The following is a 26303-nucleotide window of genomic DNA, read 5'->3' as shown; positions in this document are numbered from 1 at the left end:
AGACACAGGAAAAGATACTTAACATCATTAATCATCAGGACAATACAAATCAAAACCATAGCATCTCCTCTCTGCTGTTAGAATGGCTATTATCAAACAGACAAGAAATAGCAAGTGCTGCCAAGGATGTGGAGAGAAGGGAACCTTTACACACTACTAGTGGGAATTCAAACTGGTGCAGCCACTATGGAAAACAATATGGAGGATCCTCCAAAAATTAAAAATAGGGGTGCCTAGGTGGCTCAGTGGGTCAAGCATCCTACTCTACTCTTGATTTAGCTCAGGTCATAGCCTCACAATCATGAGATCAACCCTGGTGTCATGTTCTACACTGAGCCCCCTTACTATTCTCTCTCTTCTCCCTCTGGCCCTCCCCTTCTGTCCATTCTCTTGCTCCCTAAAATAAATAAATAAATCTTTAAAAAATCTAAAAATAGAACTACCGTATGTTCCATTAAATCCACTTCTAGGTATTTATCCAAAGAAAACAAAAATACTAACTCAAAAAAACTGTATGTACCTCCATGTCCACTGCAGCATTAGTTACAATAACAAGATATGGGAACAATCTCCATGTCCAATGGATGAATGGACAAAAAAAAATGCAGTGTCCATGCACCATGTGTATATATACATGTATACACATATATACACATATACATATCCATATATATACATCCACATATACAATGGAATACTACTCGGCCATTAAAAAATAAGGAGTTTTGCATTTGTGACAATATAGATGCACTGGGAGGGCAATTATGCTAAGTGAAATAAGTCATGAAAAGACAAATATTACATCTCACTTATATGTGGAATCTACAAACAAAACATGTTCATAAATACAAAGAAAAGATCGGTGTTTGAAAGAGGCTGGGGTCAGGGAGTAGGCAAAATGGATGAAGGGAATCGAAAGATACAAACTTCCAGCTAGAAATAAATAAATCATGGGGATGTAATTACAGCATGGTGACATAGTATATAGCACTATGCTGCATATTTTAAAGCTGCTATGAAAAATTTAAGTTCTCATCACAAGATAAACATTCTGTAACTCTGTATGGTGATGGATGTTTACTAGACTTACTGTGATGATCATTTTGCAATATATATAAATATCAAGTCATTTTGTTGTACATCTGCAACTAATACAATGTTGTATGCCAATTATACCTCATTAACAAAATCAGGGCAAAAAAGAATACTGATACATGGGTCACCACCTTAAGGGTAGTGATTTCATTGATCTGGGGTGCATCCTATACTTTGGGATTTTAAAAATTATCCCCCAAGTAATTTTATTATGCAACCAATGTTGAATAAACCTGTACCATATTGGAATCACCAGGGAACTTGGTAAAAATATGAAGGCCTAAGCCCTATGTTGCTTTAAAAGTCTGGACCTCTGAGCTCCAAATCTGTTCTCTAGGTGTTTCTGACACACATCAAAGCCTGAGAGACACTGGTCTAGAGAAATCTTGATTTAAGAGGTCTGGCAATTTCACTGGCCAGATTATGAACATAGGTGAGATTTGTCTATATTTTATTAGTTATTTATAACTAATAAATAACTCATCTGGTACTACTATTAAAGGACTTTACAGATGCAATTAAGATTACTAATCTTTTGACCTTAAAATAAGATTATCTTGAACTATCTAGGTAAACTCAGAGTCATTGCATAAACCATTAAATGCATAAAAATCAACCAGAGGAGGCAGAAGAGGAAAATAGAAAAGATGTGGCAGAAAGGTAAGTCTCCAAGTGTGAGGAGAGTTTGATGCACATTGCTGGTTGTGAGATATAAAGGCCGTGGGCCAGGGAAAAAAAGGGAACCTTCAGAAGCCAGAGATGGCCTTCAACTGACAATCACCAATAGAATGAGGACCTCAGAACAAAAACCATATAAACAATAGCAAAAAAATCCAAGTTGAAAAAGAAAAGTTTTACTATCTAAAAGTTAGTATTGAGGAATAGAAGGAAACCTCTCATAAAAGAAAGTCCTCCTAAAAAGCCAGTATCTGAATATAGATAAGCCTACATCTAGGCAATGTAAATATCATAATTCCTTCTTTTCCTAAAGGGAACATCCAGATGGCCAACAGACATGAGAAAGATGCTCCACATCACTCATCATCAGGGAAATGCAAATCAAAACCACAATGAGATACCACTTCACACCAGTCAGAATGACTAAAATCAACAACACAAGAACAGGAGTTGCAAAGATGCAGAGAAAGGGGAACCCTCTTGCACTCACAGTCAAAATGCAAACTGGTTCAGCCACCCGGGGAAAACAGCATGGAGTATCTTCAAAAAGTTAAAAACAAAATCACCCTATAAACCAGCAATTTTACCACTAGATATTCACTCAAAGTATACAAAAGTAGTAATTTGAAGGGATAAATGTATCCCAGTGTTTATGGCAGCATTATCTATTATAGCCAGATTATGGAAACAGCCCAAATGTCCACTGATTGATGAATGGATAAAGATGTAGTATGGGGCGCCTGGGTGGCTCAGTCGTTAAGCATCTGCCTTTGGCTCAGGTCATGATCCCAGGGTCCTGGGATAGAGCCCCACATCAGACTCCCTACTAAGCAGCAAGCCTGCTTCTCCATCTCCCACTCCCCCCACTTGTGTTTCCTCTCTCTCTGTCAAAGAAATAAGAAAAAATCTTTTTTAAAAAGGTGTGGCGTGTATGTACACACATATACATACACACACACACACAATGGACTATTACTCAGCCACCAAAAATAAAGGAATCTTGCCGCTTGCAATGACATGGATGGAACTAGCGTATATTATGCTAAGCAAAATAAGTCAGAGAAGGAACAAATACCCTATGATTTCACTCATTTGTGGAATTTAAGAAACAAATGAGCAAAGGCAAAAAAAAAAAAAAGAGAGAGAGTGAGAGAGAGAAAGGCAAACTATGAAACAGCTTCGTAACTATAGAGAACACGCTGATGCTTACTAGAGGGGAGGTGGTTGGGGGATGGGTTAAACAGGTAATGAGGACTAAGGAATGCATTTGTGATGAGTACTAGGGATTATATGGAAGTACTGAATCACTAAATTGTATAGCTGAAATTAATATTACACTGTGTGTTAACTAACTGGAATTTAAATAAAAACTTTAATAATGAATACTAACAAAAATATAAAACTGAAATTTATAAAGAATGAAGGCTTGAATCAAATATGGCAGATTCAACACTCTTGTTTATCTCCACTCTCTTCTGAAATTACACTAAAATCATTGTAAAAAAAATAAATAGATCAAGAACAAAATTTAAACCACAGGCTAAAGGAAGAAGATGTAAGCGTGAGTCTTAAAATTTTAGAAGACGGAAAGAAGGAATGAGTAGTATAGACATAGCTGACAAGAAAAAAAAAAAAATCTGAAACTTAAGTGACAAAGATCAAAAGACAGCTACAAAAACTGATCTAGCCCATAAAACCCATAAAAGCTCAGGAACTGGAAGCACTAGGTGACTCTAATAGTGGGGGCATAGTGGTGGATGTTAATCCTCCAGAATCCTTCCCAAGACCATGAAGTTAGGAGCTTGCCCAGGTAGAAGGTTATCCTCTGGAGGCACTGAACTCTAGATTTGGGTGTACCTGGCGGGTGAGAGGACAGTGGAGCAGAAAGTGAAACTCTGCATATTGGATTTTGAAATTTCTTTCCTATTCTTGGCTTTCATTTTATTTTTTTACTATTATTATTTTCTTAAGTAGGCTCTACACCCAAGGTGGGACTTGAACTCACACCCCTGAGCTCAAGAGTTGCATGCTTTACCAACTGAGACAGCCAGGTGCCCCTTTTGTTGGCTTTCAAAAAGCTGAGAATCGAACTTATGACACAGTTAAGATTTTGCATAATTCCTTTCCAATAAAATTAATCCACTTGAGAGAAAGAAAATTTCAGGTGCAGACTTTTGGCATCTTCCCAATACAGTAGAAGACACTTTCACACAATTGAGGGGACCACTAGCCCATTGATTTCCTCATACATCCAATTAGCTCTTGAGTGGGAATATACAACTGAGAATACCCAACCTTTTGAATATTAGCTTTTACATGGAAAATAATGACTGATAACCAGAAGTGGGAAAAGAAAAGTCAACTTAGGGTGAAAAAAATTTTAAACTTTTATGTATGTTCTCAGAGATGTAAGACATGAAAGTATGTTTGTATGTTTATAAAGCAAGAGCAGGATATTATATGAGCTTCTTAAAAACAAAAAAGAATTCCAGGAAATTAAAAATATGACGGGAAAATCTGTTGTTGTTGTTGTTGTTGTCACATGAGTCCAAAGAAGGGTTAGAAGATACTATACAGCTGGGAAAATCTCTCAGTTCAGCAAAACCAAAAGGTGAAGAAAGAAAAACTTAGAGATAACAGATAGCAGATTATAGATAAATAAAACATATTTATCCAGAAGAGCTGACACCAGACTAATTAACATATTTGGAAAAAAGAGGACAGAAAATGGAGATAAATAAATAACATGAGACTTTCCTAGAACTGAAACAAATTAGTTTCCAGATGGAAACAGCCCATTGAGGACGATAAAGTGAATAAAACCAAAAACATACCCATAGTAAGTAATATTACATTTCTATTTTAGAACACTGAAAATAAAGAGGCATTCAGAACTTCCAGAGAGAAAAACATCCCTTCACATACAAAAGATTGGATTTTAGAACGCTATCAGTCTTTTCAACTGCAACACTTGAAGTAGAAATCAATGGAGTAATGCCATTAAAATCAGATGTAATTTTTTTTAATCCAGAATTGTATACCCAGTCAAAAGAGCAATCATATATTGAGTAACCTCAACCTTTAACATCAAAGTGCTGTCTTAGAAAACTACTGAGGAAGTGAGTCACCAAATCAAGAGAGCAAACCAAAAAAGAAGAGACATTGGTCCAGGAAAAAAACAAAACAAAAGATTAACGCAGTGAAAGTTCAAAAGAATTGCCAGGATGAACAAATGGGTATCCCTGGAAGACAGCTCACAGCGAGCCTAAAAATCAGTAAATTGAGATTGGAGTAAGAAGGCAGAGAAGTCCAAGAGAAATGACTGCAATACAAAAAAAAAAAGAAAAAGAAAAAAAAAAAGGACAGAGACAATTACCCTAAGAATTTGGCCAAGATTCTAATGTTTTTGTTTTTGTTTTTGTTTTTTTTAAACAGCCCTATAGGTCTTCTTAGGTCAAAACCTTGGGTATGTATTACATTGATAACGTAAAATAAGTTCATTCCATTTTCTCCTAATAACTTATCATACATGTAAATTAACATTTTCCTCAAATGAAAATCATTCTCTTATTGCAATATTTTTGTTCACTTCTTTAAATCAAAAAATAAATCAATATAGACTAGAATAATAAATTCTTACTGATTCCTTTAGTTTTTTTCCCCACGATTTCCCTCAACAAATTTGCCTTATATTTCGTAATTCTTAACCTTTTCACAGGTATTCTCCTTTACACAATTTGCTTCATAAAATGACTCACAATCAAAGTTTGAAATGAAGTTATACAAACATAAAGAAATAAAATTGTAACACGGAAAAAAACTTGCTCATGAAACGTAATGTCATTTCACCTTGTGTTAATAAATTCAGTAACCAAATTAGTTACCAATCATTATCAAACTTTTGTTTCTGTCAATCACATTGATTGAAATGACTGCACAATTTTGATCTCCATATCTCTACTTTATTTATAGATTTCTCTTCACACGCAGGCTCTGTAGACAAGAAACACCACACTGTCAAGTTGGCTTGATAAGGTTGCTACTCACCCACCTAAACATCGAAACATTAAATGAGGCATGATTCATTTCCTGGAGGGAATCATACTAAATAAAGCAACCTAAGATAATATGTTGTACAGTACAGAATAAAGAATAACGGCAAAAATCAAACAGATATCTAACACTGTGTAGTTGCTTGAAAGTAAGACTTATTTCTCTCGTGTGTCCTCTGATACAAAATAACTATCATATTTTATCAAGAGAACATTCTCAGGTTACACTGTGAAACATTCACTCAGACATTTCAGCTTAAATGCTGAAAACATGTTTTTAGAAAGTGGCACAGTAAAGAAATGGTATTGTTTCTCCATGAGCTATATTAGAAAATTGGATTAAGACATTTATTTTAAAGATTTTATTTATTTATTTGTCAGAGAGAGAGAGAGAGAGCAAGAGCAAGCACAGAGTGGCAGGCAGAGTCAGAGGGAGAAGCAGGCTCCCTGAGGCGCAAGGAGCCCGATGTGGGACTCGATCCCAGGACGCCGGGATCATGACCTGAGCCGAAGGCAGCTGCTTAACCAACTGAGCCACCCAGGCGTCCCAGATTAAGACATTTCTGAACAATTGTTTAAAGCACATTTAGTTAGGTAACAATGACAACTCCATCTCTCTCTTTTTTTTAAATTTTATCTTATTTTTTCAGTGTTCCAAGATTCATTGTTTATGCACCACACCCAGTGCTCCATGCAATACGTGCCCTCCTTAAAACCTACCACCAGGCCCTCCCAACGGCCCCCCGCCCTGCCCAAAACCCTCAGTTTGTTTCTCTTAACATGGGAACCAGGTAACTTCTTGGTTTCTGATCACATTTACTCCATTGGCCCAAATCACTGAACTAAAATAAGTGAATAGTTATTTCTGATACAGACACATACTCAATTGGTTTTCATAAAAACAAGAAAATAAGAGTTGGAAGGGATGATAGTCTAACAATTTGGTTCTGTAAATGACAAAACAAAAGTTTAGAGAAAAATGAATCACGTGTCCTGTACTTTTCAGTAAATGCCATCATATTGTTTCTCTCATCTAAATTTGCTTCTTTCTACATGACAATTAATAATGATATTACTAATCACCAATGTGTGCAAAACACTAGAATACTTTATGTGCATTATTAATAATCATCCTAACAGTCCCAGTGTTATTTTTATACATGAAGCATCTGATTCTCAGAGAGGTAAGTGAACTCCCCAATGCCACATAGCCAGTAAATGGCAGGACAAGAATGTCAAGGCCTACACTGCTTTGCTGTGCCCTCCTGAGTCCCACTTAGTTTGGCCAGGTCACCTGATCCAGACAAAATTTTAAAAAGGAAAAAAAAATACATCTGCAAGTTTTTCATAACATCATTTAACCCACTGAGTCATAGAAGCTGAAGGAAATGATCACACTGCTGCATTGTAAAATGCCATTGTCTTTTTCAAGAGTAAACCAAGTTACTAGGACACTAATGAAACCCAAAGTTTTAATAAATCCAGATGTGTTATTGTTTAAACAACATTTCTCAGTAACTTTATACTGATTGCCTATTGTCCTGTGCTTAAGGTTTAATTACAAAAATGCACATTAACACAACGATACAAGCTCTTCCATCATAACCTTATACAAAGGTTTAGTAAAAAACTGAAAGAAAGAAATAACTGAATTTCAGTTATACAAAGCAGAGAAAGTAATAGTCAACTTGTAATATCCAACAATAAGTTAATGCATTATTGGAATTAATTTATTACTATAATACACTGAGACTATTCTCAAGGTAGAAGTATGGAAAAACTATTTTCCTAAGTCCTGAATTATCAACAGAAGGAAAATGGTTGTTAATCCTACATTTGCTGAGAAATAAATCAGGCTATAGAATTCTGGCTTATTACTTTCAACCAAATATTTGGCATACAAGCCAAAATATTAATATAAAAATGTCTTAATTGTGCTACCTTTAGGGATTTTAGAGAAAACAGTTTAGGAATAGCAGACACATTTGCCTATTAGGACATTTATCAATTACTATAACTCTATGTACTCTGCACTCCAAAATGTGTTCTTAGGGTTAATTCTCTAAAAAATTTTTTAGAGAATTTTAATTCTCTAAAAAAAATTTTTAACGGTTTATCACAAACCTTTTTGGGACTCTAATGCAAGCTATGGCCCATGTACCCACAAAAATTCACTTGAGCTCATACACATACGGTATGGCCCACTACCCCAAGGATTTTATTGATATTCTAATTGAGAACTTCTATCTCCCATTGACTTGCAGCAGAGAAATACTAGGGACCTGAAATTTCATCTGTATGGAGTTAGCCTTAAAATTTTCTGAGTTATTAAAATACAATCTTATGGACTAAGGGTTATCTGAAACTCTATAATATCTTTATCTATGTTCTTGAATTTTCCCAGCATTTAATAACTGGCATCAGTTTATCTTAATTATTATCTTCAATGCAAGTCTGGCCCACTGAGGGTCAATCAAAATGGATTTCCCTCTGCTTCCTTTAAACATTCGTTTAAGCCTAAAAAGACTTCTACCAGGGTGCCTGGAACGCTCAGTGGGTTAAGCCACTGCCTTCGGCTCAGGTCATGATCTCAGGGTCCTGGGATCGAGTGCTGCATCGGGCTCTCTGCTCAGCAGGGAGCCTGCTTCCTTCTCTCTCTGCCTGCCTCTCTGCCTACTTATGATCTCTCTCTGTCAAATGAATAAATAAATAAAATCTTTAAAAAAATTAAAAAAAAAAGACTTCTACCTTCTACTCCAAACTACTGCACCCTATTTGCTTGTATGCATGTGCGCACACACACACATACACACACACACACAATCTCCACTTATCTATAAGCCTCCTGAAAACAGGGACTTCTAGGTCATTATTTTTCAGCCACAATGTCTAGTATGGTACTTTGTACATTGTAGGTATTTAACAAGTATTTACTAAGTGAATAAATGTGCTGACCAAGTAGAGCATTTAGCACACTTTATCAACATCCTCCATGCTCGCTATCAAGCATTTCTGCCAAGTTCCAGATTCATTTCCAAAGAAGATTGTTTTGATTGAATTTTAAGTTTCATGTTTAAAAAATCACATTACTCAGCCATAAGAAACAACTGTTATTTAGCACACATTTGCGAGTCCTTGGCCCCTGTTAGATTTAAGAATTTACCTAGTAGTCTATTCAGTAAGTTAACCATATACAGACTATTGGCACAAGAGTACCAGAGCTGTAATTATTAACTTATAATGCCATTCAATAACCATTTCACACTGATTTGGAATTGTGTTTTGTGGGTAAAGTTCTTTGGGGTTAGGATCTTTATATTGTATGTTCTTTATAAAGTAATATTCTAACATAGTCTTTCCAGCCCTATGTTCTCTATAAATAATTATGAATAATAATTTTACATATTCTGGGCAAAATGTCAGAGGACATTGCTGAAATTTTCACAATTTTTCAGCAAGAATCACTGAACCAGACTGAAATTTTTCCAATTTGGAAGATGATGCTGAAGGAATGGTAAAAGAGAAAACACCAGGGTGCCTGGGTGGCTCAGTCGTTAAGCGTCTGTCTTGGGCTCAGGCCATGATCCCAGGGTCCTGGGATCGAGCCCCACACCAGGCTCTGTGCTCAGCGGGAAGCCTGCTCCTCCCTCTCCCATTCCCCCTGCTTGTGTTCTCTCTCTTGCTGTGTCTCTCTCTGTCAAATAAATAAATAAAATCTTAAAAAAGAGAGAGAGAGAAAGAGAAAACACCATGTTAAGCTTAAAGAATAGTTTCATGGTGGGGGTGGGGAGAACTAGCAGGTTGGAGAATGGGCCCAAGTAAAACAAAATACAGAAATGTAAAGTTTCCTAGGAAATTAGTCAGCCAACATTGATAAAAAGGGTGCATTAGTTTTCCAATCTGTGTTCATGGTTCTGGTGGAGAGAGTGAAAAAGCCTCCTTTTTCCATTACCCTGCCTCACATCTCCAGAGCAGGGTCAATACTTTCCCCGGCAACAGTCGAATCCAGAGAAAAAGCAGCATGTTGCTTAAAAAAGGAATGAAACAGTATATAAATCAGTCAGAAAAACAATCTTCAGTAAGTAAGTTAATATGTTTTATCATGAGAAATTAAGACTCTAACCCCTCCCCCTCAAAAAAATCATATAGAACTAAACTGTGATAATTTAACAATCACAGTCATTCACTGAGGAAAAGAAGGTGTAAGAAAACAAGGCGAAAGAAAATGAACCAACATCTTTTAAGAACCTATGGTTTCCCAAGCTTTTCCCAAGATATTACCAAATGCTCACAATATGCCCTGAAGATACACATAATTTTATCCATATTATCAATGAAGGAAAGGTTGTAAAGCAGTTTGTTCCAAGACTACTAGATGCTAAATGTCACAGGCAAGACACCAGGCAAGGTGTGTGTGACTCCTTTCCACCTGCTCTACAACCCTGGCTACTCTATGAAGGAAAAGAGGGAAGACCGTAACACAGGTATTTTCATTACTGTCGATTCTGATGGAGGTGGAGTTCTGGGAAAGAGACAAAAAATCTCCCCTATTTCTTCCTGATTCGACCTGGGATATCAGCTTTTATTTCTACAGTGGCTTTTCCCCAAGCATAAGGGAGAAACAAGTTGCTTAGGATGGATTACTTAGACGGATTTCAGCTTGAACGTAAAGAGCTGTGTCTGAAGGCCAGGAAGGAGGCAAAGGTCTTCAGGAATCAGAGTGAAAAGGGAACAGACCACTTTGGAAGTGAAAGATGTAAAATCCACTCATTACATTTGTTCAAGACATGTGAGTCAGAGACAAGGAGTGAGGCATGAATTCCGAATACATTTGATAATGAGGTATCTGATTTCTGATATTTCTTCACACTTAAGTAAATTATGTTATGATTTCAGGGGCTGATAATGACCCCTGGGTATGTCTTGGGTCAAAAAAGCAATGACCTGCTTTCCTTTTATAGAAAGACAAGAATAAGTTCTCATCTAAAGACCATTCTTCTTGGCCTCAGTATTTGTATTTTCATTACTTCTTTAATAATGCTTCTTTCCCTTACCTGGCCGAATACAGCTGTGCGTGGGGTGCCTGGGTGGCTCACTTGGTTAAGCATCAGAGTCTTGATTTCTGAGATTGAGACCTGAGATTGAGACCCCCTCATCTCTCTCTCTCTTTCCATCCTCTGCCCCCCATTTGCATGCATCTGGGCACTCTCACTTTATAAATAAATACAGACACACACACATACACACATCTATGTGTCAAAATATATAGATAGATAAATACAGATATAGCCTAGCACATTCAAACTAGTGAAGTGCATGACCAAATCTGACATCGACATCAGGGAGTCTTTGGAGGCAAACTACACACTTAGGCTCCCCTGACACCACCATTATCCAATTGAAAGTCTCGTTTCCACTCAGCTAATCCCTATTGGAAACGGACAAGGTACAACTGAATGCCAGTTACATCTTCCCTGAAAAGTTCTACTGAGGGGCACACAGGACACTAATAAAAATTTCAACAGAGAGACCAAAGAAATTTACCAAGCCATGACCTATCTTGATGGGTATGACTCATCTTAATGAATATGAGGTCCTGCAAGTGAAATTACCTCAACAGTCTGAGCAGTAACAGGAAGCCATATCCTATAGGACCTTGTAAGATTCTGAAAAATTATCTTCTCTACTGGAGGGCTGAACAATGGAGAGACACACCACAACTTGATTTCAAAGGAATTATTCTGATTGCTAGGCTGATAGGAAATTGGGAAAAATGGGACTAGAGTAGGAATACTGGCTGAAGAGCGAGACCATCACAAGGTCCTCTATAGAGATGACTGCAGCAAGTGTCTGAAATCTGGAAAGAACTCTGTGGCAGGGAATAGGGTAAATATACAGGTTGAAGAACTGTGGTAAAGGGTCCAATGGCAACTGCCAGTGACTTTGACTTTCCCTCTGGGGAAGCATGGCTCCCCAGGAACTAGTACCTGGCCAGGCCCATCTTCTTACAACTGGCACAGGTCTATGTAAGCACCCATTGATTACACAAGCCTTTTCAAATCTTCTCTCGAATCCAGTGTATCTTTCCTTCCATTTCCCCTTTCATACTCATACCTGAATGTGTCCCTCACTATCACCTCCTTAATGAGCATTTTTGACCAAACAGCAAGGATCTGTTCTCTCGTTTCTCCAAACTACCCAAGTACTTTGTAAGAACCACATTTTCTTTCTTTTATTTTTTAAGATTTTATTTATTTATGTGACAGAGACAGAGATCACAAGTAGGCAGAGAGGCTGAGAGAGAGGGGGAAGCAGGCTCCCTGCTGAGCAGAGAGCCCGATGCAGTGCTCGATCCCAGGACCCTGAGATCATGACCTGAGCTGAAGGCAGAGGCTTAACCCACTGAGCCACCCAGGCACCCCAGAACCACATTTTCTTTTCATTTATAATCTTCCGTACCACTTCCTTATGACCTTATTAAACAAACATTTAATGATCATGTGTTCTGTCCCCGGTTTCATATTATATAATTAAGTCTCTAACAGCACTTCATCATGTACCTTAAACTTGGGAGGCCCTTAAATAAATGAAAATAAATAATAAATAAAGAAGGTGGGAGAATAACTCAAGTTCACGAAATTCTGAGTGCTCCCTCCTTTGCCCAGTACCTCAGCAAACTCAAACATCCTTTCCTCTATAGGAAGTAAATTAGCTTTTTTAAAAGAGGCCATAAAATAGTAAATGTAGGGGCGCCTGGGTGGCTCAGTGGGTTGAGCCGCTGCCTTCGGCTCAGGTCGTGATCTCAGAGTCCTGGGATCGAGTCCCGCATCGGGCTCTCTGCTCAGCAGGGAGCCTGCTTCCCTCTCTCTCTCTGCCTGCCTCTCCGTCTACTTGTGATCTCTCTCTGTCAAATAAATAAATAAAATCTTTAAAAAAAAATAGTAAATGTACATCAGTTTGGATAATTGGACCTACTTCATGCATCAATTTTTACAGAGTAAGGCAATTCACGCCAACTGAATTAAACCACTTAGTTTACAGAAGAATAAATTAGGTCTACATTAATTCAGTTTTCTTTATCCATAACTTCTTAAAAGAACATAGATGTAATTAAAACACTGATGATCCAATAGAAATGACTCCCACGTGACCTTACAGGGGCCCCATTTGTCGCCTCGATTTCTGAGAACCACTCAATCTTTACTTGTTCTTAACACCTTGTAGAAAAATCCTTTAAGGAAACAGCATTATTAGGTATTTAGCATTCATTAGGTTCTAATATTTTATACGTATTAACTCTAGCCTTAAATTATCCATTGAATTAACTGATACTTTTCACCTTTTACTAGTTGAAGAAACTGACCCTGGAGAGATTCAGCAATCTTCCTAAAATTACATACTTAGTAAATGATAAAATTCAAAACCATCTTGTATCTATCCACTTTCTTAGTTGTAAACATGAAACTCCAAAGGTCTACTGTTACAGTCCTCTGGAAAATAAAGCTTTCTACTCTAGAGGCAACATCAAATTCTCATTCAAAAAGCAACCTATTTGCTTTCCTTTCTCATCTGGCCTTAATAACTAGAATTACTTGGAAGATGTTACTTTTGTATTAGTACTTTAGGCCTTAAATTGAAAACAATAAATCAAAAAGAACCTTTTTTATCCAAAACACTTGAATTACATTAAGTTACTAAAAGCCTACATGTCAAACGAGGCTGATTTCCATGGAAAATAAATGCGAAAAGAGGGCTACACGTCTAAAAATAATGCATTACAACTAAAAGGAATACCACCAAGACTCATGAAAAGGAGATACATATTTCTTTGTCATTTATAGGAAAAAGTGTGTACGATTCATTTATTTTAATTATTTACTTCAAAGGAATTTAATGATAATTCCCCAATTTGATAACCATCACATAGAAAGACATTTTAAAAGCATTTTGCATTTTAAAGCCTTTAAAACAAATGTTAAAATATGAATAATGTCAAGTAAACAGCAATGAATGGTGAATAAGGTTACAGGAAACTCACATGGAAAATGCTATGCGTGAAAGGCGGATATCCTAGGAATTTATCCCACCCCTGATTAGGTTACATAATTTTTATAGCTTACAGGAAAATCAGAGATTAACCTAAATTAATTCCCTACATTTACTTATGATAAAAAGGAGGACCACAGAGTTGCTACTTTCTTAGTAGTTCAGCAAGAATTATACGAGTAAATTCGGAGAATAGAATCATTGACTGATAGTATCTGCTAGTTTTGAGAAGTTCAGACATGACTCACAGGATCATTCATGTTGTAACCTTTCAATAATTCAAATTGAAACCTACATATCATTTTCCGTTCTGTGTCCATGCACTCAGTTTCAAATTTAGAACGTTTCTCGGAGTCCCGGACTTTCATTTTAGTGTTAATAAGGTAGAGACTTTTAATTATCTAGAAATACTTGCAAAACATGTTTCTGAGGAAAACAGACTCAGAAAACCATACCCAGCCGTTCTGTGTGTTATAGTGAGGGGGAAAGTGACTCTTCCGTGTCCTTTGGTCATCTTAGAGTGATTCAGTACTGCCAGTAGTAAGTAGCTGAAATCCAAGCCTCTCTTCCAGGGAGAAAAGGGGTGTAGTGTAGAAAAGGGTAGGTGAGCTGGATTGACAGGCAGATTTTCAGAAGCTGGAGGATAAGAGCCTCTAGGGAAGTTTTAGAGTATGAGAGACTTGGGATGGAGAAACCACAGACTAAGAATTGGTGCTATGGTTTATAATTTAGATCTCCTTTTCTGTGCTTCAAAGGGTGCAATTCAAGTTTAAGGAAGAACGCTGCTCTTAGCTGCCAGACTGTATTTTGCATGTGACAATACAAGATCTGATCTGCAAGGGGCCTTAGCTAATATTCAGTCCTTGGGATTCGAGAGGTCACCATCATGACAATCATTGCCATATTAGTTATTTGTTCCGTTCTTCTGGTCTAATAAATCAACCCACACTATAAGCATTTCAGTGGACCATACTCTTACCAAAGTGCTATTATTCCAGAGGATTTGGTCCTTGAGATATTACTGGAATGAGCGGGACACAGCTACGTAGGAGAGGTGGGGTACAGGTAAGGAAGAAAATCCGGAGCCTTCTCCAGGCTTACCCTAACCTCCCTTCCTTAGACACGGATTTCCACACTTCAAATCTTCCCTTCAGAATACTAAAGTCCCAGTGTGGAGTCAGACTCTGGGATTTCATCAGAAAGAAGTTAAAGGAGCTCTCAGTCCATCACACTGTGACACACCTGAAGCCAAACTTGCTGTGGGTTCTCTGAGATCACCTACCTAACTCTATCCCCTGTGTTCTAGTCTCCTTAAACCAGGCTAACAACTTGCCTTAAAACTCCTCCCCAGTCCCTTAGTTAGCCCAGGCCTAACCATTTTTTTTTTTTTTTTAAGATTGTATTTATTTATTTGAGAGGGAGACAGAGACAGCAAGAGAGAGCATGAGTGAGGAGGGGAAGGAGAAGCAGGCTCCCCTCTGAGCAGGGAGCCTGACCCAGGGCTGGATTCCAGCATCCTGGGATCAGGACCTGAGCTGAATGCAGACACTTAACTAACTGAGCCCCCCAGGCGACCCCCAGGCCTAATCATTTTACCCCAGATGACGGTCTCTCTTAATCTTGGGCCCCAACCTAACTCCCATACTCTTTTAAGGTCTGAAACCAAACTACTTCCTGGGGTCCTACTTGCAGGTGGATATTTCTCAGGTCTACAATGAGAGATTGTAAAGAAGTGATTTCTAAAATCCTTGCAAATCTCAAAGCTTATTCCCTATTCCAGATACCGACAGCTTCCCAAACAAACACAGACTTCCCCTACAATTTTAGGTGCCTATGAAAAAACCTGTTTTATCGTTTACAGTCCCAGATCTAGACCCTCTTTTCACCGAAACCAAATTATAACAGAGAAATATGTCTCCATTCCAATGCAGGACTTGTGACAATCAATGAATTAACATAAGATTTGTGAATTTCTTTGAGCAATGTGGAAAAAAAAGACTTATTGTTTCATTATTGTTAAGGAATTACAATTTCTTACATTCTGACATCTGAATTAGAAGTACCTGAGCCCTAAGGGGGGAAATCTCATTAAGATTTATATGTTATCAATAATAGAAATAGTTTTAAAAAATAATAGCCTTGCTAATTTCTGCATAAATATCATGTACTTTCCAGGTTCCTCGGCTATAAACTTTTATCAAGCACCAAGGACACTCTTTGAGCTTTGCTAGGAGGATGGTACAAGGAGTGAGGAATATTAGAAAACATTAAGATCCCTTTCCTTATCTTGCAGAGCTCTCTAGGATCTGCCTCTCTCCTTTCCAGTCTCCCTCCTTCCCTTATTCTTCAGAAGAAGAACGTGGCTTCCTTTGCAGAAGAGAGAGACGGAGGGACCGTCAGTTGCCCTTGCCCTGTGGGAGGTTAGAGAAAGTCTATAAAATTAAAATCTACCAACAAATTAACAAATAATAATTTAATCTATTATTTTCTTATTTCTTTCTTACTAACTCCTCCACAAGGGGTTCAAGCAAGTGGCCTCAGTTAGCTAACTAACCTCGATGTTCAGAAACCTCCAGCTGACAATGATAAAAGAGCTCCCGAGAAGTCTGGTAACTCAAAAGGAGACACTGAAATAAGAGTGTCGAGGCCCTAAGTAATGGAAGTACTTTGAGGTAAGACGAAGTTAGGAGGAATCCTATCCTGGGGAGAATTTTAATTCTCTAGGTTCACTGTCATCACCATCACATCAAGCTTACTTAGCACCTGGTAACATTTAAAGCACTTCCACGTACTGAAATTATTCAAGCCTCTCAAGAACGGTTTAAGTTAGGTATTATTTGCGTCCTCACATTATACATGAACAAAGGAGTTTCCAAGGGCTTTGATGAGTGACCCCTAACAGTGCCACAGCGGTAGGGAAAAACCGTACTCTAAGATAGCTGACCCAACCAGCAAGGGAATTCCAGTCCCCATCTTAAAGCCCTTCTGGGTTCTTCTCTCCAGTTTCCCGAGCACGCAAAAAGTACCAAGAATGTGGAAGTAGAAGGGTACAAATTCCCCTCCCTGTTTGTGCTCAGGGCTCACACCTTTGGTAACAGCCTCCTCTGAGCCCGCCGATGTTAAATAAACCTCCAGTCCTCTGAAGCCTCCGAGTGCCGCTTGGTTCTTCTGGCAGGATCCAGTCCAGGTTCCGTAACAACAGTGAGTGGCAGAACAGGGAAGAGCATTTAGGTTTTCTGGCTCCTTGCTAGGATGGTATTATTAAATGTAAGAATACATACAGTGCAACTTGTAGATTTTATAATACCCTTTATCAGGTTGAGGAAGATCCCTTTTCTCCTTAGATGTTGATAAGTCTTATTACACAAATGAGTGTTGAATTGTGTCACATGCGTTTGCTGGATTGACTGAAATAATCATGGGACTTTTTCTCCTTTACCCTGTCAGTATGATTAGACTGTATTTAAAATATTTTTTTAAGGATTTTATTTATTTATTTATTTATTTATTTTTTTTTTTATTTGAGAGAGGGTGGGGGGCAGAGGGAGAGGGAGAAGCAGGCTCCCTGCTGAGCAGGGAGCTCAGTGTGGGGCTGGGTCCCAGGACCTGAGCTGAAGGCAGACACTTAACCGGCTGAGACACCCTGGCATTCCAATTATTTTTAAAATATGAAAACAACCTTGCTTTCCCAGGGTAATCCTTACTTGGCATGGTACACCATCATTTTTATATGCCTCTATTTGATTTGCTTACACTTTGTTAAATATTTTTTTAAACCTATGTTCTTGAGACATATTGGTCTGTACTTTTCTTGGTATGAGCATCTTGATAAGGGATTATGGTGGCTTCTTAAAATAAAATCTTTTATTTCTAATTTTTTGTTTGCCTCTAATTGACACGCAGTATTAGATTAGTTTCATCATACATTATTCTACACTCATCATTGGTGTAGCTACCGTCAGTCACCATACAACCCTAATACAGTACCACTGACTCCATTCCCTCAGCTGTAACTTTTATTCCCGTGATTTGTTCATTTCATAACTGAGAGTCTGTATCTCCCATTCCTCTTCACCCATTTTGTCCAAACCCCAGCTCCCTTCCTTCCAGCAACCATCCGTGTGTTCTCTGCAAAGCCATCTTGATAAAGAGGAGAGCTGAATGTATCACAATTCCAGATTCCAAGATCTACTACAAAGCTATAGTCATCAAAACAGGATGGTACTGCACAAAAACGGACACACAGACCAAGAGAACAGAACAGAGAGCCAGAAATAAATCCATGCTATGTGGTCAATTAATCTAGGAGAAAGGAGATAGGAATATACAATGGGGAAAAGACAATCTCTTCAATAAACGGGACAGCTACATACAAAAGAACAAAACTGGGCTACTTCCTAACATCGTACACAAAAACACACTCAAAATGGACTGAAGACCTAAATGTGAGACCTGAAACCATAAAACTCCTAGAAGTGAACCCAGACAGTTCTTCCTCTGACATCAGCTGTAGCAACATTTTTCTAGATCTGTCTGCTGAGGCAAGGGAAACAAAAGCAAAAATAAATGCTGGGACTTCATAAAACAAACTGAAGAATGTTTCCTCTTCCTCCTTTTCTCTGGACTGGTTTGTCTGAGAGTGATAATTTTTACCTATTTAAATTCCAGACAGAATTCACCAATGAGGCCACCTGGGCCTGGAGTTTTCTGGAGGAGAGTTCTAGTTATTTAACAAATTTCTTTTTAAAAGATGTTAAGGGTTGACCTGCTTTATTATCACCATATGCAAGAGGGCTGGTCTGATAGGCGGCACTCTGCCTTACCAGAACTAGACCTTCAGAGTGATCTTCGGAAGAACGTACTGGATCAATCTATGCCTCTGATTTAAATCATTTGGTAGTTTTCCACTGTTTTTAGGCTAAGACTCAGAAGGTACAGTGTGGTCAGCAGGATCCTCTGTGTCTTCTGCTCTCCCTCCCTCAGCAGACATGCTCTGTTACTGGATCTCTGCCCTCCACACACTGTTTTCTTTCAGTTCTTCAAAGCAGATTGCTTCCTGCCCCTTCCAAGCACCCTCGTGTGTGCCCCTCTGCTAGGAACACAGGAACACCTCCCAAATTCCCTCAGCTCACAACTTCCAGTTTATACACCCTATCCAAGGCACTTCCTCAGGGAAGCCTCCCTGGATTGCTCTGACTACATCAGGTGCCTCTGTTCTCCACGTTCAAAGCTCCCCACTATTTACTTCCAGCTTTCTTCTGTGTCTGTTTATCACCATATACTCATATAATTAATGTCTATCTCCCCACCAAACACTCAGTGAGATCTGGGATCATGTCTATTTTATTTCTGAGGGTATCCTGGGACCTAGAATACTAACTGGCAAAGAGAGTTTAAGAATTTATTTAGTGATTAAATGAAGGAATTAATGAATGTAATAGGATGTTCAGCTATTTCTGTTTTCATGCCTCCACCAAGTTCTATTAGCTACTACTACATACTAGTTCACATCAACGTTTCAGTAGAGCATAATGACTATGCTTTTCTCACTTCAGCTTACTTTCTTGTGTTCTTATGTTAATATGAAGGAGCACAGTATGATGAAAATATTATGAGCCAAATGCAAAGATTTTGGGGACCTTTTGCCCCCAGGTTATTCTATATAACCAAAGATCTATATTGACCAGTAGTGTTCACACAGAAGCTATGTGATTTTGGTCCTGGCCCTTAGATACTTAATCAGTCTTAGTTTCTTCATTTGAATTTAGAATGAATAACATTACTTTTCCCTCCAAGTAATATGTGAAAATGTTTGATAAACCATAAACTGCTGTAAAAGCTAGACGATTGTTAATGGTAATCTTGCAGTTGGGAATGTTCACTTTGGACGTATGCTCTCATGTTTCCTTTAAGTAATAATTCAAAATGTATGCAATAAATCTCTACGTGGAAAAATATTTCTGCACCTAGAAAAAAATACTGAACAAAAACCTTTTTACATTTTCTCTAAGGCATATGGGTTTGCATTTATATGGAAGAGAAAAAATAGCTTAAAAGGGGGGAAATAAAAGAGCATGTTATTAAGATTACTGTGACCATGACTTCGCTATTACTACTCTATTGTCTCTCTGATATTCCATCTCCCTGTTTTTCCCCCTCATAAAATTTAGATCAATGCCCTGAGAAATGTCGCTAAAGTTCCACAAGGCAGGTTTCTTTCTAATGTGGAAATCAAGCTACCTCATCTTGGAATTTGACAGAGGATCCTGTCCAGAGACAGGAGAAGGACAAGTCAGTCTTTCCAAGTCCTGGAATTCTTTGAGATATTGGCAAATGAAGTGGCGCAAAGCACAGAATCCAGAATGATTCGGAAACCAAGGGGCTGCCTCGACACAGTTCAAGCAGGATAACAAAACCATTCAACAATTTTACCCGGCAAACAGACAGCATTAACCTTGGAGAAAAGCCATAATGATGGCCAGAAATAATTTCAGCTGCCATCAGCAACATTATATATTCATGAAGTTATGTTTATTTGTCCTTTGCATCAAACATACTTATAAATTAACCAAGTACTTAAGCTGTCTTTGCCCTCTTTGACATCAGCAAGAACAGTAATAATACACATCTTTTAACTTCACAGAAAAGAGCTATTTTATAAAATATGAAAATATGAGCCTGAAATTCTGGGCTTTCCTCTCCCATTCTCTCCAGCAATTGAACCCTCCAGATTCTTCTTACAGTTTTCAATATACCGGTATCAACATTTCTTAACCTCAGTTAATTCTAGAGGCAAAATCCATGTAAATTTTAGAAGAAATATAAAAGGAGGAGAAAGGAAGGAAAAACCTCTCTGCGCATTTAGCTGGAAGGAGACACATGTCCTGCAACAAAACACATTTTACATCTTAAGTTCTCTCTTCTAATTATAACTGTGGAATTTCAAAATAAAGGAATATAGGAAAGTGACAATGTCTACCGAGAAGCACGTAGGCTGGCTTCCAAGAAGCTGTAAGGTCATCCCAGCCCAAGGTCTGCCCTTCAGTTATAAAGGCTCAAACCTAATTTATCAGATCTGGAGAGAAGTGGGCAGTTCACATTAACCCAGCTTACAGAGAATGACATGTAAAATAAACTACCAATTCATTAATTAACAACAAAAAACGGTAACAATCATAGAGAATCACATAACCAGAATATTGTGTATCTCTTGAACAGATCTGCAGTGGATGCTAAATCGTAATCATTTAGTTTTGGAGAGAATAGGGATTCAAAAAACAAGAGTTGCCAGATTTACATATGTAATGCCTTTAGGACAAGATAACTAACCTCATGCGTCCATATTTGTGATAAGAGATCTGTTTGTGAACTCATTCAAGCCACTATTTTATCCACACTTTCTTTGTAAGTCTGGATCACTACTGGGAGTTTTCCTATAAAACTTTAAAGGCAGTTTTAGTTTATTCTTATTACTCATTGATTTTTGTTAAGCTCTCAGGGACTGATCAAATTTTTAAAGACTAACTTAAATAGCATTGATGTCATGAATATTAACATATACTAAATATTCTTGGGAAAGAGAAAACATTTTATACACTCACACACACACACACACACAACAGATACACACATATGATGGATGTATATTGTGGAAATGTAGGAATGTTTACTACTTGCTATGAGCATATCACAGAACTCACAGACACAATGCAGTACCCTGACTTGTCTCTTTCTCCCACTCAACTGTCCTTGTGAATATCCTGGAACTCCGGAATGAAGTTCCATTCCATTCTACTCCACAATTCACATCCCAATACCTGGATGCAGAATCTGTTCATTAATAGCTTCAGACACTAACTATATAGGTTGACATCATTTCTTAAAAGTGGGTCCCTTAAGACAAACCATAAGAGACTCTTAATCTCACAAAACAAACAGAGGGTTGCGGGAGGAGCGTGGGGGATAGGGAGAGGGTTGCTGGGTTATGGACATTGGGGAGGGTGTGTGCTATGGTGAGTGCTGTGAAGTGTGTAAGCATGACGATTCACAGACCTGTACCTCTGGGGCTAATAATACACTATATGTTAATTTTTTTTAAAAAGTGTGTCCCCTGTGAAGCATGAGTTAAGACTTTGGGGGGATTCTGAGACCCTGTCAGGGTATGCGGGAGTGCTGGAGAAAAGAGGATGGCAGACAGAAGTGGGTGTGGATCCCAGACAGAAGATGCTGGGAATCTCAAAGACATGTTTTACTCCTAGCAAATTTTGCTCAGGATAGGGCTTAATAGAATATTCCATAATAAGACAGACTTTATGCTTAATGCTCTCCCCTCTAGCTATGTTCAGGTCATATCTCAGAGTTAAGTTATAGGAAAAAAATCCTAAGGAGCAATCCCTGCTCTCTCCCCCATCCCCCTCCCCCTTACCTTCTTCCTCGGTGTAAATTCCAGGAACATGCTGATTCCAGGGATAACTGAAAGGAAAAGAAATAGCAAAATTGAGTTTAAAGGAAGGGATAGGAAAAAAAGAAACGTTCTCCAAGTTTATAAACTGAATTGCTGCTTTGGTAGATTCTCCTTTTATCCTAAGAATGGAAGTAAATCAGGATTTACTAAGATTCAACAGAAAATATCCTGCTTTTGAAAGATAAAACAATATCCCAAGGGACTGTGCTACATAAAATATAGGAAACCAAAAGAAAACATTTTATATTAATAATACAAAGAGGTAAACACAGACATTATAAGATGGTTAAAAAAATATATATATATATATATCAAGAACTCAGCTTTAAATTCCGTAACAGAAATAGCTACAAATTATAAAATTTAATCTGCCAAACTATTCCAGAGTAAACAGTTTCCATTTTGCCCCATGAGGTTTCAGCACCGTGGGCTGGTTTATTTCTTCTTTCACTCTGGTATTTTTTAAAGCATTGTGTAACTAATTCTTTCTCACTGCAATTTAAGAAAGTAGGTAAGAGCGATGTACACACAAATAGGACTTCTGATGCTATCTAAATCAACTGTGCCAGGATTACAGTCTGTTCCAGCTCCAAACCAGCATGTAAAAACTTGATTCATCTTTTATTAGTGGAATAGGCACAGTCTATCTGTTCTATTCTAATTGCATGATTGTTAGAACCCATAATAATGAAAGCCAGACCACAGCTTGACTTTCAGATCCAGGGTAGGAATGCCCCCCAGAGCAGTTACATGTAATATATTTAGCTTATGGCAAAAAGAGCTTGTGGAAGTCATGGAGAGCCCTGCATGAAATAGTACAAATCATTTTATGAATCCCATTGTTCCAAGCATATATAGATTTACAATTGTCAAATTCTTGTGATTTTCTATAGGTTGCTCAGATTTGAACCCTGAAAAGTTGTGCCAAAGGGTGCAAGACTTTAAAAAAGGAAGACAGAAGAATTGGAGTGGGGGTTGAATCTGATTTCTTTCTCCCCAGTAAAGTGATTTAATGGTTAAGGGCATGGATGCCATCGTCATGCAGCCTGAACTTGAGTCCTTCCTGTCTCTTAGCTGTGGATCCCCGGCCAAGTTACTAACATCTCTGAGCCTCCGGTTTTCCAGCTGTAACCGAGAGTTATTATGCTCATTAAACATAATACATGGAAAGGTGTACAGAGTATAGTCTAAAAAGGTGGAAGTAGAAACATCCTGAAATATGCTTTTAATTCTCTAGAGGATTTTATTTGGAGATTTTTAATTAAATTATAAGAGTGAAAAACTGTTTTTTTCCCCTAAGAACAAGTTGATATTGGTACAAACAACTTCTATACCTGAAAAGATAAACATTCTCATAAATGGGGCCATCTTCCTGAACGGGATTTAAGGCATCTGCCCTTGAAGTCAGTAGTAATATTTTCTGGATTCTTAACTTTCATAAAGATAGTAAAAGAACGAAACAAAAAACAAAGTATACAAAACACACAAAAAAACTATTTCCTTCTTCTAGAGGAAGAGGATTTCAAAAGACATAAGCAACACAAATAGTGAACAGCTACCTTTTCCTAATTCAACTTGAATTACGTAAATCCACATGGAACCCATGACAGCAGAGAAAAAGATGAAGGGAACCACTGCTCATTTTATCTGACTGCAGCTTTTCATCAACTTCCTGTTCGCCCTAATCCTCAGGCCAGAGGCTGGCTTCTCCTTCACCAACAGGCAGCTGGCTTGAGAGAAAAGGAGACTCAGACTGAGCTGGCAATGAGGGCTCCATGCGAGAAGATCCACGGACAGAACAGGAGGCACCGCCACAGAGCAGCAAATGCAAATCACACACCCAGGAAAGATAAATGTGTGTTCACTTTGCAAGAAGTCCATGTTGCTATTACCTTCAGGGAAAGGTTTGGTCAGGTAATGCCATTTTAGCTATAAGGTCTGGCTGTTAATGTCATGCATTGCCTTGAGAGCCTTGGCCAGAATCACACAAGCTACGTGGCTTTGAATGTTAAGTCTCAGTTTGCTCACATGAAAAACCATAATGTCTCCATATCAGAGTTTTTGTCATTAGTAATTGAGCTAATGTATGTAAAATACAGAACAGAGGGTGACAGATAGCCAGAATATGACTTATTATTATATTTTATATTCCTATATTATTAATCACACTTAATATATTAATATGTATGCATATAAGGTATACATTATATAAATATATTAATAAACTTATGAATAAATTTAATATTTAAATATAAATCTAGATTATATAAAACATATTCATAAACAAATAATTACTATATCAACATATTAAATATAATTATTATTATTTACTACTTAAAATATGTAGGAGGATATTTTACTTTGTTTCCTTATTCTTCTGTATCAGAACCTAACCTCTTGCTAGATTTACAAATTAAAAAAACAAACAAGAAAAACCCAGCTCCAGCCTAAAAGCAAAACAATAGGAGAAAACAGTGAATCAGCAATGATTTTTAAGACACTTTACGCAGGTTTATGCCCACTTAAACAACATTCAAAACAAGCGAAGTGCTCCCATCAACCTGAAAGGTTGTAATATATGTAAAATAAACCATACAGAGATGTAATTTCATACAATTTGTAAGTTGGACAGAAATGTAGGGAATCTATAACTCTACACACACTCATCTTAGAGATGAGTGAATTCATACCTAAAAAATATGTCTTCTAAGGTCACCAGATGCTTAGCCCCCAACATGAGAAGCCAGCTATCTGCCAGTCTTCCCTGTAAGGATCAGTAACTTTGCCACAATTCATTCCTGATCTTAATTAGGAACTACGGTAAAAAAAGATTCTTGTTAGAAGAGTAGACCCCCGATGTAATTCTGAAGTACCCTTAAACACCGACAAAAGCAAAATGTTGGGACAGCGACACTTTATATTAGATTTTTGGGATGCTTTAGATCCTATCATTTCCCTATTTCACTGCGACACAGTATTTCTGGATTTTATTCTCATGACTCAAAGCAATGAAAAAAAGTCAAGCATAGAAGGTACTGTTTACCTCAATAATTGGAACAGCTTCTTATGAGCTGTTTTATTTACTCTTTGGGTAAATATATTTATTATTCAGACAGTTTACTTTTATGCATTACATATTTATACAACATTTTAAATGCATATGGTTTTATAAACCCTGTCTAATGTACATTGTAGGCTGACAATAATTACCAGAAATTGAAGCATGTCATAAAAAATCATATGAAACTACAGAGAATTTCTAGCCTCTTCTACTTTAACTACCTATAAAACCACAGTGGGATTTACAGAAAGTCACTGCCAAACCATCTGAAGGAGCAATGATTTCTCTCTCGTTATGTATCTTTAGTGGAGCAAAAATCATAGGAAAGTCGCAAAAGTGGTATCGATTTTTAAACAAGTATTTGGACACTGCAAGTATTTCCAGGTTGTTGGTTAAGCCCACTCAATGACATCATACAAGATAAACACCCATTTTTCCCTTACTGTGTGCCAACAATGGTGCCAAAGAAGAATTTCATTTCACTTTAGGGTTTCTCATATGCAGCACACATCAGGGGTCCTCTGCATTGGAGGATGTCTCCCAGCATCCCTGTCTCAACAGTCTAGAAACCAGCAACCCTCCTGCCCAGTTGCAGCAATCAAAACCCCTTCCAGGCATTGCCACACGTCTCCTGGAGGGCAAAAGCGCCCCCATGGAGAACCACTGCTTTAGCTAATTGAATTCTCTCCATAATCCCATGAGCTATGTGTTACTATCTCCATTTTCTAGATGAGATGACTGGAAGCTTAAGGAGTTTAGCAATTTGCCCAAGGTTACAAAGATAGAAAGTGGAAATCAAATCAACTGCAGATCCCAATAATTTAATCACTGAATGATACTACCTCATTCAAATACCCAGGGGAACATAATATCAAGTTCTATGGATCCACTGATCTTCCCAGCCATA

This window comes from Mustela nigripes, chromosome 9 (genome assembly GCF_022355385.1).
Source record: "Mustela nigripes isolate SB6536 chromosome 9, MUSNIG.SB6536, whole genome shotgun sequence".
Lineage (NCBI taxonomy): Eukaryota > Metazoa > Chordata > Mammalia > Carnivora > Mustelidae > Mustela > Mustela nigripes.
This window is presented reverse-complemented; position numbering follows the sequence as displayed.